Raw genomic sequence first — 13,829 nt, forward strand, 5'->3', positions numbered from 1 at the left:
ATGCACCGCTCCCAACCAAAAACAACCAATCAGAGTCAGGGGGAGGGGCTTAGCGCTATCAATCAAATTCATAAACATTGCTCAATGTGCAAATAGTGGAAAAACAGCTTCCCGTTCCAGGAAAACCATTTGTCGGGTAACCGTTTACCTGCAGCTGAAAAGCATTAGCATTAATGGCAGGCTATGTTAAGGTGAATCAGCTGTAGCATAGCAACTAAGCCCCTCCTCTTGGCTCTGATTGGTTGTTTCTGGAACTCGATGATTTTTTTTCAGATTATTTATCTTGTATTATACTGTCAAGACATAATCATCATTTTTAACAAATATGTAAAAAAAACTATTTTTTTAATCAGTTACATACTGGAGCATAAAGTCAGTGCTAATTATACCATACCATACCAACTTCATTTATAAAGCACTTTAAAACAACCACAGCTGATACAAAGTGCTGTACATTAAAACACAACATAACAATAAAAAAAATAAAAACTCTTACAGTTTAAAAACAAACATACAATTTAAAACTAGATCCCGCTGGTGTTGAAAGCCAAGTAAAATAGATGGGTTTTAAGACAAGCTTTAAAAGTGGACAGTGAAGGGGCCTCTCTGACCTGCAAAGGCAAGTCGTTCCATAACTTAGGGCCCATGACAGAGAAAAGCCCTGTCCCCTCTGAGCTTCCTCCTGGATCTCGGTACCTCCAAGAGCAGCTGATCTGCTGACCTGAGAGACCGTTAGGGTATGTAGGGGTGAAGAAGCTCAGAGAGGTAAGCCGGGGCAAGATTATGCAGTGATTTAATTATAGCATAAGACAAACATAAAGTCGGGATCATTCAGTCTGTCACAGAGACGCCTCGCTCCATGCTGAACTGAAGGATTAACCTTGAGAAAGTCAGGATTTCCCCTGGTAGTCTGACAGTGTGCTCCATTCGGCCAGCTGTGGAGGCTCATCAGAACTCTGCTGCAGAACAAAAAGGTCAACTCTGGTCTAAAGTGAGCTGATGCAGAGGAATTGTTGCAGTTTGTAATTCACAGCAGCAGCAGCAGCACTCCGTTGTGCCGCCCCTCTTCCTGTTAACGCTGGGCAACTTCCTGTGAAGAAGCAGACAGAACAGCCAACAGAAGGAAACTCCAGGTTTGCATAAATTTGGTGTTGCCACGTCTCCACATCGGCAGGAGATGGATTTCTCGTGTTCAGGCCTGGCTGACAGATGAGCTGTGATTTTCTTCTTCATCCCTGATCAGCACTTATCTAGGCAACACCACCTTAAATGAGCAGCTTCTGAAGCTGAGTGAACTGAGCAGAAATTGGGCAATGTAACGGGACAATGACCCCAAACACGTCAGCAACAAAATGGCTGAAAGATGAGATAAACGAAGGAGCAGCAATGGTCCAGTCAAAGTCCAGACTTTAATGTGACTGAAAAGTTGTGGTGGGACTTTCAGAGTCAGAAAGGTCCAAACTGTTGAACTGAAGCAAAGTGGCTCAAAATTTCGAAAATAATGTAGAAAATGTTATACATTAAGTGTTTCCAGTTAAATATGGTTAACTTTAAATTATGACATAGGTATTATTTTGTACCCTTGAGAATATATTTTGAATATTTTAGAACATGATGGAGGTCAGATTTTTTTTTTTTTTTTACGTGTCTGAAAACTTGATTTTAAAGCGAGTGTGTTTTATTTCAGCCAGGACAGAGAAGCTTAACCTTCATACTGGCGCCTCAGAGGAGCTTTATAAAAACCCGCGGGCGTGACGTCATTCTGGAACAAACGGAGGAACCCATGAACAGAACTGTGAACGTTCAGCGCTCCCACCAGATGGCTCCCACTCAGACACATGTGTCGCTGCTGCCATCCTGTGGAATAACTGCAGTATTACAGCTGCATGCACACAGGTAAATCTGCCTTCCATACAGGCTGAAGGACAATTAGCACATCAAGCTGAGCAGTTTATAAAACCCAACTGCCATGCTCTATGGGACATAAAAAAAATACATTATTATATATTTTTTTAAGGATAACCTTAATTTCTGCTGAGAATTGGAATACTGAGAAGCAGTATTTCTCATCTCCTTGGGCTGTGTTCATTCATAAGCATAATCATGTTTGTTTGGATTTTAAATTAAGTATTATGTGTGAGGATGTGCATGGATGGATGTTTGTCTCGTGTCTCCTGAAACCTGGCAAGAATAAAACATGTATAGAGAATGCATGGACGAACGGATGAACTGCAGGCTGTATCCTAGGCGACGGACAGCATGGTTTAGCTGGTTTTAAAAGTGATCATCATCATCATCATCATCATCATCATCATCATCATCATCATCAGAGGCGTTGTTTGGATCTTGAAATATTGTGGGTGGTAAGTACAGGTGAGAAATAGTAGAATTTTCAGTGGTCAGTAAGTAATTTAATCATAAAATAATAAAAGATGTTACTGTGAATTTGAAAATGTGTGCAGCCCTTAAACTTCAGGTTTTTTTGCGTGTTTTTATAGTTTAAGTGAAGGAAAACTTTCCAGGAGCAAGAACAGTGGAGCGTAAAATGAGACTCTACTGAGTGTTTCAGTCGACCAGATCTTGCATTTGAGCCACATTTTGCTTCTAATTTCTACTTTTGCATTAAAAACAAAAAATCTGGTAAGTTTTAGATTTTTAACTTAAATGGGTTAGAAAAAGGTTTTCATGTTTTGTGCAGCATATGAGTGAGATGGAAGTGTGCTACATTGACCTCTTCTGTATTATAAAGGAAAATATAAATTTCAATGCTACTGTCTGATTCAATGTCTTCTCAAATTATTTAAGCTCTGTTCAAACTAAAGGCTTCTGAGAAAAACTTAGTGTGACGTTTAATAAAATGCATTATCACATAATGCATTTTCATGCAAGTTGGATCAAGAATTTAAATTCCACTAATACATATTTATTTAAACTTGTTAATGTGAGTGACAGTAACGCAGAAATATGTTCTTGTTCAACCAGGCAGGGGTAGTTTTCATGTATAATTTGAAATCATTACAGTACGAAGTTATAAAACTCAAAATTCAAGATTAATGAGCTCTCAGAATAAAAAAAACAATGTTTTGACAGCTTTTCTATTGTTTTTAAATCATTTTGAACTTTAATTTCTGAGTTATAACCAAATAAATTTTCTAGTTGACTTTCCTTTCATTTTCCAGGTGAAACCGCACTTTCAAGTTAAAACACCTTCAAAGTTCATGTCAGACAACTTCAATTTGAAATAATTGAAAGAGTCCAGTCAGACTTTATTAGAATATTTTAAATTAAGTCTCCATTTTTTTTCATTATTATTTATTTGTTATTCATTTTAAATCCATCTGACCTTTCTGTCCATTCATTTGTTTGTTCAATGACTCGTCATACTTTTAACTTTTTTATATGGAATTATTGTGGCATTTGAGGGCATAATGAATATATTTTTAAATCTACCGCTCCCTCCTCAAGCGCTCAGAGGTTCACTTAGAGAACGGCTGGTCAAAATTAGCATTCTTAAATCAGATCAACTTTGAGATAAACTCAGCTTACACCATAGAGCGCCAGTATCTAATATCCAATATCCAACCTGAAGCTAACTTTACTGTGGTATCAACACATGCACCATCTGATCTCCAAATTATGCCCGGCCTCTTCCGTGACAACTCTCACACGGACAAAAAATTTGTCTCTCACACAGAAAAATGCAAGTCTCATCCCAATTCATTCATTCATTCAGCCTAGTGTGAGTTCACACACAAACACATTTTCGACCTATCATTCAGAATAGTGTGTGTGTGATATTTTAGCAGTGTATATGTGCAATTTTAATATTTAGTCTGTATGTATGAGTCTTTAGTAGTGTGTGAGAGACAAAACATAGTTTTTATCCTAAATGGCCCCTCAGAAAATTCCTTGGCAGCTCTGCACTTTGTTCTTCCAACCTCAAGTCATGGTACAGAAAGTTCTAGTGGCGTATGTACAGATCTGCACTGAGCAAATGTTTGGCTGAGGAGGTTTGGTGTGCTGAACTACATAAATGGCCCGTTGAGGGTTATCAAAGCCCGCTGATAAAGGGGAATACAAGTCATTGACTCAGGTGTGTTGAAGCACAGATGTATTTAGACATTGCAGGATGCAGGTAACTTACAAACATAGCCGGTGAGAACTCCTCATTTAGTGCAAGAGAATTCAAAATAATTGGAAATGCTGCAGAGAGATTAAGACTGAAACGACCTCTGAGGTCCAACACGCATCAGCTGCAGCAGTTAAAGCAGAGCTGAGTTCTGACGGGACAAAAAGAAACACAAGTCATGAGGATATGATTAGAGACTTTCACTGGTTCTCCTTCAGTGAGAATTTAAAAAGAACATCCAGTTTCTTTCAATAGAAAACTTATGAAACTTTTACAAAACCTGCAGCTGTGTGTCTGTGTCTGGTATTTTTTTCATTCAGTGAGTAGAGAATCCAGAAATTTTACTCAAGTAAGAGTAGAGGCACTTCATGATAAAATGACTCAAGTAAAATTAAAAAGCACAGCATAGTACAAATACTCCTGAAAGTAATTTTTTTTCAAAAAAAGTTACTCAAGTAAATGTAACTGAGTAAAGATAACTAGTTATTAGTTCCTAAGTATCGGTCTTACTGAAACGTTTTCCTTATATGGCAAGCTGGTCTTTCTAAGTTCTCTAAGAGACACTAAAGAGATTAATAAGAATGCTGTAGATCAGTGGTCCCCAAACTACGGCCCACGGGCCGGATCCGGCCCACCTCCATATTTGGTCCGGCCCCCTGAAAAATACCAGAGAGCATTTCAATTTTTTTCAAAGTACCGTATTTTCCGGACTAAAAGCCGCTACTTTTTTCCTAAGCTTTGAACCGCGCTTCTTATAGCCTGGTGCGGCTTATGGCCCGGTGCGGCTTATATGTGGATTTTTCTTCAACCACCAGGGGTCTCTTTAGCAAGAAGTGAATCATTGGAAGTCAAAATTGGAAATAAAAGAAGAAAGCGCCCATTTAAACGGAATTAGGTTTTAATAGGGAATTGAAATTTGAGACTGTTGTTGATCAGTTAAATAGCATTGAGGGGGGAAAAGAAGATTTAAAAAAAATAACACTGGGATCATTATGAGAATTTGAGGCATATATATTAGGATCCAATAGATGGCAGTAGTGCAACAATAATGGATGCAAGCTGCTGTTGAAATCTAAAGAAACAGAAGAAGACGAAAGCGCCCATGTTCATTTAGCATATGCTAGTAGCAGACACGAAGGATGAGCACTGTTACAGTTACCGTTCGGAAACTACCACAATCAGTACAGTTAAATCTAAACTTGGCAACTTTTTCTTTTTCAACCGTAATAAATGTGATATTCAATTGACCTGTTATGACTCAAATTTTGGTTGTCTGATGCTGCATCGCAGTGGAAAACCTGGAGCGACAGAGATATCTGCCGCTTATAGTCCGGTCTGACTTATATGTGTATGTTTACTGGGGTTTTTAAAAAAAAACTTTGGGGTTGCGGCTTATCGTCCAGTGCAGCATTTATTTCATAAATAGTGTTATTTTCTGACTTTGGTTCTGTGAAGAACCCAGAGAGGGTTATTTGATTGTGCTTTCTGGAAAACTACATTTTTACATTTAGGCTCTCCTGCAATCGTCACACTTTTTCTGTTACAAACTGACTCCGGCCCCCGACCAGAGAAGGGAAAAGTTATGTGGCCCTCACAGGAAAAAGTTTGGGGACCCCTGCTGTAGAAAGTAGGATTTTATTATTTTAATTAGTGCAGTATCGAGTTAAAAATGTTGTAATTTATTTCAGTTTGAAAAGATGTTACAGCCCCATGCAGACAGCAGCAGTTGTCCTTCAGCCCTCTGTGTCCATTCATCTGTTTCCTGCCTGGTGTTTTGATCTCCTGCCCTGAGTTCAGCAGCTACCTGTTCCTGAAAGACCCGAGCCCGAGTAACCCACCAGCTGTCAGGGCGATCTTTTTCCGCCAGTGAATGGTGGTAATTAGCGTCAGCTAACCACATTAATGTCAAACCTCCCTGATGAGAAGGAGCCCTGAAGAAACCATGTAGCCTGTTAGTGTTGTCAGGCAGCACACAGCCACTTCCAGCCTCTTGTGAGAATCTGCTGATGATGATTAGCTTACTGTGGCGAAGCTGAACTCAGCTGAACCTGTAATTACTGGCCAGAAACTGATTGTGTTTAAGGACTTGCACACAAGTAGCCGGGTTTTTATAAAAAAAACAATATCTCCACCACATTGCTTAAAAAGAAATTATATCATCCACACTGGATCGGTTCAGAAAAGTTTTTATGCACACAAACCCACACAAATCCGCCTCTGAATGTTGTTTTAAACATGCCAAACCCCTAGGGGGCAGTGTAGCGCAATGCTGAAACCTATGTCAACAACCATGACTTCCTGCTAGGAATTAAACATGGCGCCAGGAGGTTCATTTCTGTGGGCAGATATAGGTTGAACCATAGACATAATACATAATACAGGGTGGCCCACGAAAAAATAGCCTGCATTACTATAGTAATACTGGCGGCCTTCCGTAAAGAAAGAAGGATTTTGAAATGCCAAAATCTTTACTCACTCTTTACAGAAAGTACTGGAAATGATCCCCTTGTGCGTCAATGCAGTTTTGGACGCGCCTTAACATATTGTCATATACGCGATGCAACTCTGGGGCACCAATGCTCTGAATTGCATTATGAATATTGTCTTTCAAATGCTGTAAAGTTCTCGGGTTATTAGCGTACACTTTTCCCTTCAAATTGCCCCACAGATAAAAGTCACAAGTTGTGAAGTCCGGCGATCTCGGTGGCCACTCTGGCAGGAAGGCGGGCTACTTTTTCGTGGGCCACCAGGTATAATGTGTAGACCCCGCATTGGCAGCTCTGGCGCAGGAAATATGGCGGCCATTTTGGAGCGGTCGTCCCTCCTCTTTGGCTAAACCAATACAGCAGCAGATCTTTTTGTTCAAATCGAGGGATAATGTTTCACAAGTAAGCTGGACATATTACCGTTTATATTTTGTGAATAGAATATTACTAAAATGTATTTATGTCCACCAGCAAAATACCAGCTAGTGACGGGTAGATGAGGCGTCATGTATCGTTTCGACACATAGCAAAACTGTGTTGATTCTGTGTCGATACTGTGTCACTCAATACTGACACCTGCTGGACATTAAAAATTCCTACAGGCAACGTAGTGATTTGATGACCAATACAATAAGACTATACAATAAGATTTAAGTCTTTGTATTTTATTGAATAATATATATTGTATTATGTCATATCTTAAGTTAATCTATCCATTCATCCATTTTCTTCCGCTTATCCGGGGTCGGGTTGCGGGGGCAGCAGCTTCAGAAGGGAGGCCCAGACTTCCCTCTCCCCAGCCACTTCTTCCAGCTCCTCCGGAGGAATCCCAAGGCGTTCCCAGGCCAGCCGAGAGACGTAATCCCTCCAGTGTGTCCTGGGTCTTCCCCGAGGCCTCCTCCCGGTGGGACGTGCCCGGAACACCTCACCAGGGAGGCGTCCAGGAGGCATCCTGACCAGATGGCCCGAGCCACCTCAACTGGCTCCTCTTGACGTGGAGGAGCAGCGGCTCTACTCTGAGTCCCTCCCGGATGACCGAGCTTCTCACCCTATCTCTAAGGGAGAGCCCAGCCACCCTGCGGAGGGAGCCCATTTCGGCCGCTTGTACCCGTGATCTCGTTCTTTCGGTCATGACCCAAAGCTCATGACCATAGATGAGGGTGGGAACGTAGATCGACCGGTAAATCGAGAGCTTCGCTTTTTGGCTCAGCTCTCTCTTCACCACGACGGACCGGTACAGCGCCCGCTTCACGACAGACGCTGCCCCAATCCGCCTGTCGATCTCCCGCTGCCTTCTTCCCTCATTCGTGAACAAGATCCCCAGATACTTAAACTCCTCCACTTGAGGCAGGACGACCCCCCTGACCCGGAGAAAGCACTCTACCCTTTTCCGGCTCAAGACCATGGCCTTGAAAAAGCCGGAAAAAGGGTAGTTACCTTTAGTTTTCACAATTATTATACAGCATAATTAAATACTCTACATTGAAACCAAAGAACAAAACCTGTTTTCAGGTCAGTGGATGTGCGTGTGCATCAATCGGGCATTAATGTGATCAGGAGTCATGTCATTAAAGCGTCTCCTCCAATCTGCCCCGTGAGATTCACAGCTGTATCTACAGCAGAGCGATGGATCTCGTCAAGCCTCCGGTTGGGTTTTGCGCTGCCTCTGGCCACAGTTTTTTCCACCTGGCATTCAAAGTTTCAGTTTCCATCTCCTGAATGGCCAATCTGTATTAAATACCGTAACTTTATTGGCACTCAGGTAGAGAAGAAGCGCGGAGACTGTTTTTACCAATCATATGGTCAATCAGGACACAGAACACTGGAAAAAAAAAACTGAACAAAAAATTTGCGAAGCAGCGATACCGTGAAAGGTGAACCACGTTATAACGAGGGATCACATTATATGAAATAATTTGAGTAATTTGTAGAATGGCTGCATATCTGAGTTTATCAAGGTGTATCTGGGACTTCATTCTCATGCCTGGTCTTATAATGCCTCAACATGGAAAAGGTGGATTTATTTAAATAAGACGGTTTAGTCAAACATATGCGACACTTAACCTGCAGAACATAATATGAAAGTAAACTAAGAGTCAATTTCAGCTGAATTTGGATTCAGATTGATCAAGTAGAAACTGACAAGAACCGGATGAAACAACAAAAATGAAAACAAATGTATTTTCCAATATAAGATCAAAATGGTCCCACACTGCGGAAACATTTCCTTTGAAGCTGCTCCATAGTTGACGCTGTAAAAGATCAAGAATTCGTTTGGCAAATGCATTTGACAGATTGACAGATTCGCTTCCTTATAAACACAGTTTGGCGTGTTAATGTCATTTCGAAACAGTTCCTGTATTGGTCACGTGACTTGCTGAAACCACCGGGACCGACACGGGTTTTGGTCTGTGGGCTTGATGCATGCGCTGACGCATCGGTGTTGCCTGACCCATCACTAATACCAGCTAAAATTAGCTATAGTGCTTGGTGTTCAGCCCCCGCTATGAAGGCTAACTGAGATTTTAAAAAGTTTTCATTATTCCCTAACATTGATTTAGATTATGTGTCACAAGGTGGCAAAGACTGTTATAAATATGTAATTCTTTCACTATGTCAAAGGTAATATTGCTTCCGTTTTTGATTTGAAGGTTTCATAAAGACACGATGTTAAGAAGAAGAGGGAAATGTCTGTAAGGTGTTGGACACTAAATCTCCAGACTCCCAGGTAAACACACAAACACAAAGCCAGAGTTTTCTCTTTGGTCAAAGGCCAAAAGGCATAATTATATATTTTTTATCTATAGATACTTCTGGATTAGGCCTAAATTGAAATAAAAATAGTCTGGAATTTCTGTTGCGACTAAGGAACAGATTTTCCACACAATGTCTTCTAATACATTTTAAAGCTACTAGCTAGAATTTCTTATAACATCAATCTTACATTTCAAAATATTTTTCCACTAGTTGTGGAAATTGAACAGCTTTTTGATTCTGAGTGTGTTGCTGTTTCAGCAAAATAAAATCTACCTCACAAAAAAATCAAGATTCCATCCCTCAGACTGCGTCACATAAGGCAAATGACTTCGTTAGAGTAAGTCTGTTTGTCCCGTTGTGTGTGTGCATGTGTGTTTTTTTCTTTTTTTTAAAACCTCCTACACAGTACCACTCCTGGTCCAAATACACATCCAAACAGATTTCTCTACAGAAGTTGCTGTCAATGCTCCACAAAAAGATAATTACTATTTGTACTTTTTTTTAATTAGCTTTCTTCCTCTTGTTATGATCTGGTGACGTTATTGACGGCTCAAATTGTTCAACAACATTAAAATCAATCCATAAACAGCAGTGTTTGTTATCACTTCATAAACAGAGCGCTGCAAGCTTTGCTAGCAGGCTTTCTTGTTGCCCTCTAACCCTTCCTTCTTTATAGGGTTTGGGTTTTTGTGTAAGTATGCAAAAATGTTATAAAATAAAGAATAAAAAAAAAACCCACGCACACAACTTACAACTCAAATAAAGCTCAAATTATTCATCATAGAAATGTGTCAGCTGCCCTGGGCCTTTTATAATATATGGATTTATTGCATGCAAAAAAGCAAATAGAAACTCTGTTTTTAAGTGCTCCTTTTTTTTCTTTTTTGTTTTTTGAAAGAACCATGTAATTTTATCCTCCATTAACCAGATGTGTTTTTGTTGTCAGTCTACACTTCCAAGTGGTGCAAACACACAGCTGGATGGTCTTGTTAAATAAGTGCAAGCTGTAGTAGCATTAACAAACAAGCTTTTTGGCTTGTATGTACAGTCACTTACGTCTTAAGCTGACTTATGATTTCACCCAGGGCAGCTTTTAACCACTAAAACTTTTCTAAGACTCCCAAAATGAAACTCTGCCTGGTCAGACACATGTAGAAGTTTCTGTAATGAGCCCGGCAGTCTGAGGGTTCCTGCTAACACGACTTGTCAAACCCTTCACCAACACACGGAGCCGTTCAGCCTCAGACTGCAGCATTCTGGTGTCTGATGGGTGTGTTGCGACGATAATTACATGTACTTCTTGTACTGTCTGACAGCCCCAGGAGAACATTTCTATAATAAACTCAGTTTGGCTGCAGCTCTAATTAAGGAAGGGTTTCTGACTGAGGATGTGTTTCTGCTGCCTGACTGGTTTTCCTCACCTCCATGTTGGACCAGGATCCACTAGCTTGACTTTTTGCATGTTGGCTCACCAGCAAGATGTTTCTGGTTTCTTTTTACCCAGTGGAGATGACTCACCAGTCTTAGTTTGAAGTCCTCAAATGTGTTTTTATATTTTCATTTCTTCATGGACTCCAGCTTTTTAGCTTCATGCTGTTTTTTTTCCATTTCTCTTTTTAAAGGCTGTGTTTCAAGAAGTCATTAGATGGCAATAAAACTGAGTGAGTTCAGGGTACAGAGAGAAACACATTTGATTCCTCCGACTCTCTGGAGCTCGCTTTTATCGATCCATCCGTCTGTTTTTGGCTCATCTGTCTGACTGGAGTTCACCGAGGCCAGCAGTACTGTAAGCTCACAACTGCAGGTTGTTCTAATATATAAAATACAGTATATAATACATCACTTCATGTATCAAAACACAAGAGTACAACAGTAAATACAAGTGTGTCTTGGAAAGGCAATCATACCAAGTCGCTTGGGGTCTATCTACCGCTTTACAGACAGAGACTGATGTTGTAACGTGAATATATTTTTGATCTAAACTTAAATAATTCCATTATAGTTCTGGTTGTATATTTAGAGGGATTGCCTTGCTGGAAGGGGAACCTCTTCTCTAATATTAAGTAATTTGATTTAAGTTAATTTAACTAAAAAATGACCTTATTTTTCCAAAATAACAGTTAGATGTTGTAAATCTTCTTAACTTGATGTCTGTGAGCAGGAAGGATTTGCTGTAGCAGTCTGTTTCCCTTCTTTTGTTTAGTTCACAGTAAAAATGAGTTGGCAAAGCGCTCCAACGTTTCTCTTCAGCTTCATCTCTGATTCACCTGAAAGCTCCAGCTGACTCCATGTATTTCTGCAGATGAAGGAGTCTGACATCTGAGAGCAATGGTGGAGTTTCTGGCACCGAGGGGTTAAGAAAATAACTAGCAACACGATCCTCAGAGAGCTGCCTGCTTTCTTAAAATGACGGCTTGTTGAAGCAGGTGTATGATGGATCTTCAACACCACGACTCCACAGGGAGAACCAGCCAAACTACAGCAGGATCTGAAAGGTGCTTGTTTGCTTAATGAGGGGATCAACAGGAGTTTTCATGTGTGAAGTCAAGTTAACGGGACTAGGCTCACTTTAGATTGACGGATAAACTCTTGGTACCAGAACAAGGCAGGATGTCCTCCACACTACTAACATCTTCTTCTGCATCAGGCTAAATGCACTCCAGTACTTCATCTCAAAACGTCAAAATCAGCTCTCATTGAAGTAGTCGCGTGATGGACAATGTTCTTCACAAAGTATCTAAAAATTCATGAATAGAAATTCCAGAGTCGATGTCCATGGAGGAGGGTGTCTGCAGAAAGGTCTGTTACCGTTTACATCCATGCTTAGGGGTGTGATGTAAACTGAAGCAGGAGAGGATATTGCATCACTTTCTCCAGAGGTTCCATAAAATAGAACCAGACTTCCTTATCAGCTTGTTGAGCCTTTACAAGTCTGGATGTCGTATGAATCCACATCCTCGTTCCGGTTCAGTCTCTCCAGCTGCCTCTTCACCTGAGCTTTAGAGATAATCACAGACAGACAGACAAAGAGAGAGACAGAGAGAGAGAGAGAGAGAGAGAGAGAGAGAGAGAGAGAGAGAGAGAGAGAGAGAGAGAGAGAGAGANGAGAGAGAGAGAGAGAGAGAGAGAGAGAGAGAGAGAGAGAGAGAGAGAGAAAGAGAGAGAGAGAGAGAGAGAGAGAGAGGCTGTGGGCTCTGTTCTGTTGGGCTGGCATCACTAGAGGGAGATGCTGACCTTATTCATGAACCAAACCTTTTAAAGAATGTGTGAAGTTCACTTGTTCATGTCCAGACGTCCATCTATGCTCCACCTTCTGCTTGAAGTCTGATCTTCTTCGTTCCAGACTTCTCTTACATTGCTCTGCTGCAGTTTGCTCTAATGCTTCTTTCTGTTCTTCACATTATGAATCATCAAATCTGATTTGAATGTCATTTCTTGTTTCTGTCTTGTTCTACTTCACATTTATCCACTTCTTTGTGCTCCACTAGCACAACTTATCCCAGTAAAATTACACTGAGTTTTGTGGTTGTAATGTGAGATAATGTGAAAACCCATACCATTACAACATGATCTGATATGCTGCAGCTAGGATGTCGATACAATGCAGATACAAAGTTGATATGGTACTGAGACAATACCAATAAAATACTGGGAATGCCAATATGATACTGATACAGTACCAATGCAATACCAATATTTGTTACTATTTAAGTTTGATATATCATCATCAATCTTCTGTAACTAGTACAGAAATAGAATAAAATTGCCAGCGGGAATCTGAAACTAAAGTATCACCCTGGTATCGATACGATACAGATAATGACTTGGTATCGATATTATTAACATTTTGGACCTACTGATCAAAACACGTAGTGCTAGTTATCACATTAGACAGAGAATAAGCACTAACAGCACTCACTCCTGTCTAAAATCTAAAAACGGACCCAAGAAAAACCTACACTAAGGATTTTAATTTTTAAAAAATGCAGATACGTTACTTTGCAAAAGATGAAATTTATTTTGCGCTACGTTTGTCTCTTATCTTTCCCCCTTCCAAACAGAGATAAGCAGAGAAAGTAATCGGCTGGTGCAGCTGTTGAGAAAGAGCAGAGGTCTCAGCAGGGCTTAGAGACAGGAGGAGGTATGCTCACCTCCCTACTGAGAGCGGCCCGTCATCTCTCACTGCCCTGCTCAGGCCGCAGGGGAAACTCCCCCATCTGTTTTCCCGCTCAGGAAAATCTCATCTGGTTGCATAAAACTATCTCTGTCATCTGTCCAGAATTCAGAGCCATTATGTAATGCTGGGTGTCTTCAGAAGAACACAGTATTTAATGTGTTGGAAAGGTTAAAATGGGTTTGTTAATGACTGGAAGGTGATTATCAAAGCAAGATGAAATGCAGATATATGGTTATGTGACAGTATGGGTCTGCAGCTTGGTATCTTGAGTTTATATATA

The sequence above is a fragment of the Poecilia reticulata genome, linkage group LG5, assembly GCF_000633615.1.
Source record: "Poecilia reticulata strain Guanapo linkage group LG5, Guppy_female_1.0+MT, whole genome shotgun sequence".
Lineage (NCBI taxonomy): Eukaryota > Metazoa > Chordata > Actinopteri > Cyprinodontiformes > Poeciliidae > Poecilia > Poecilia reticulata.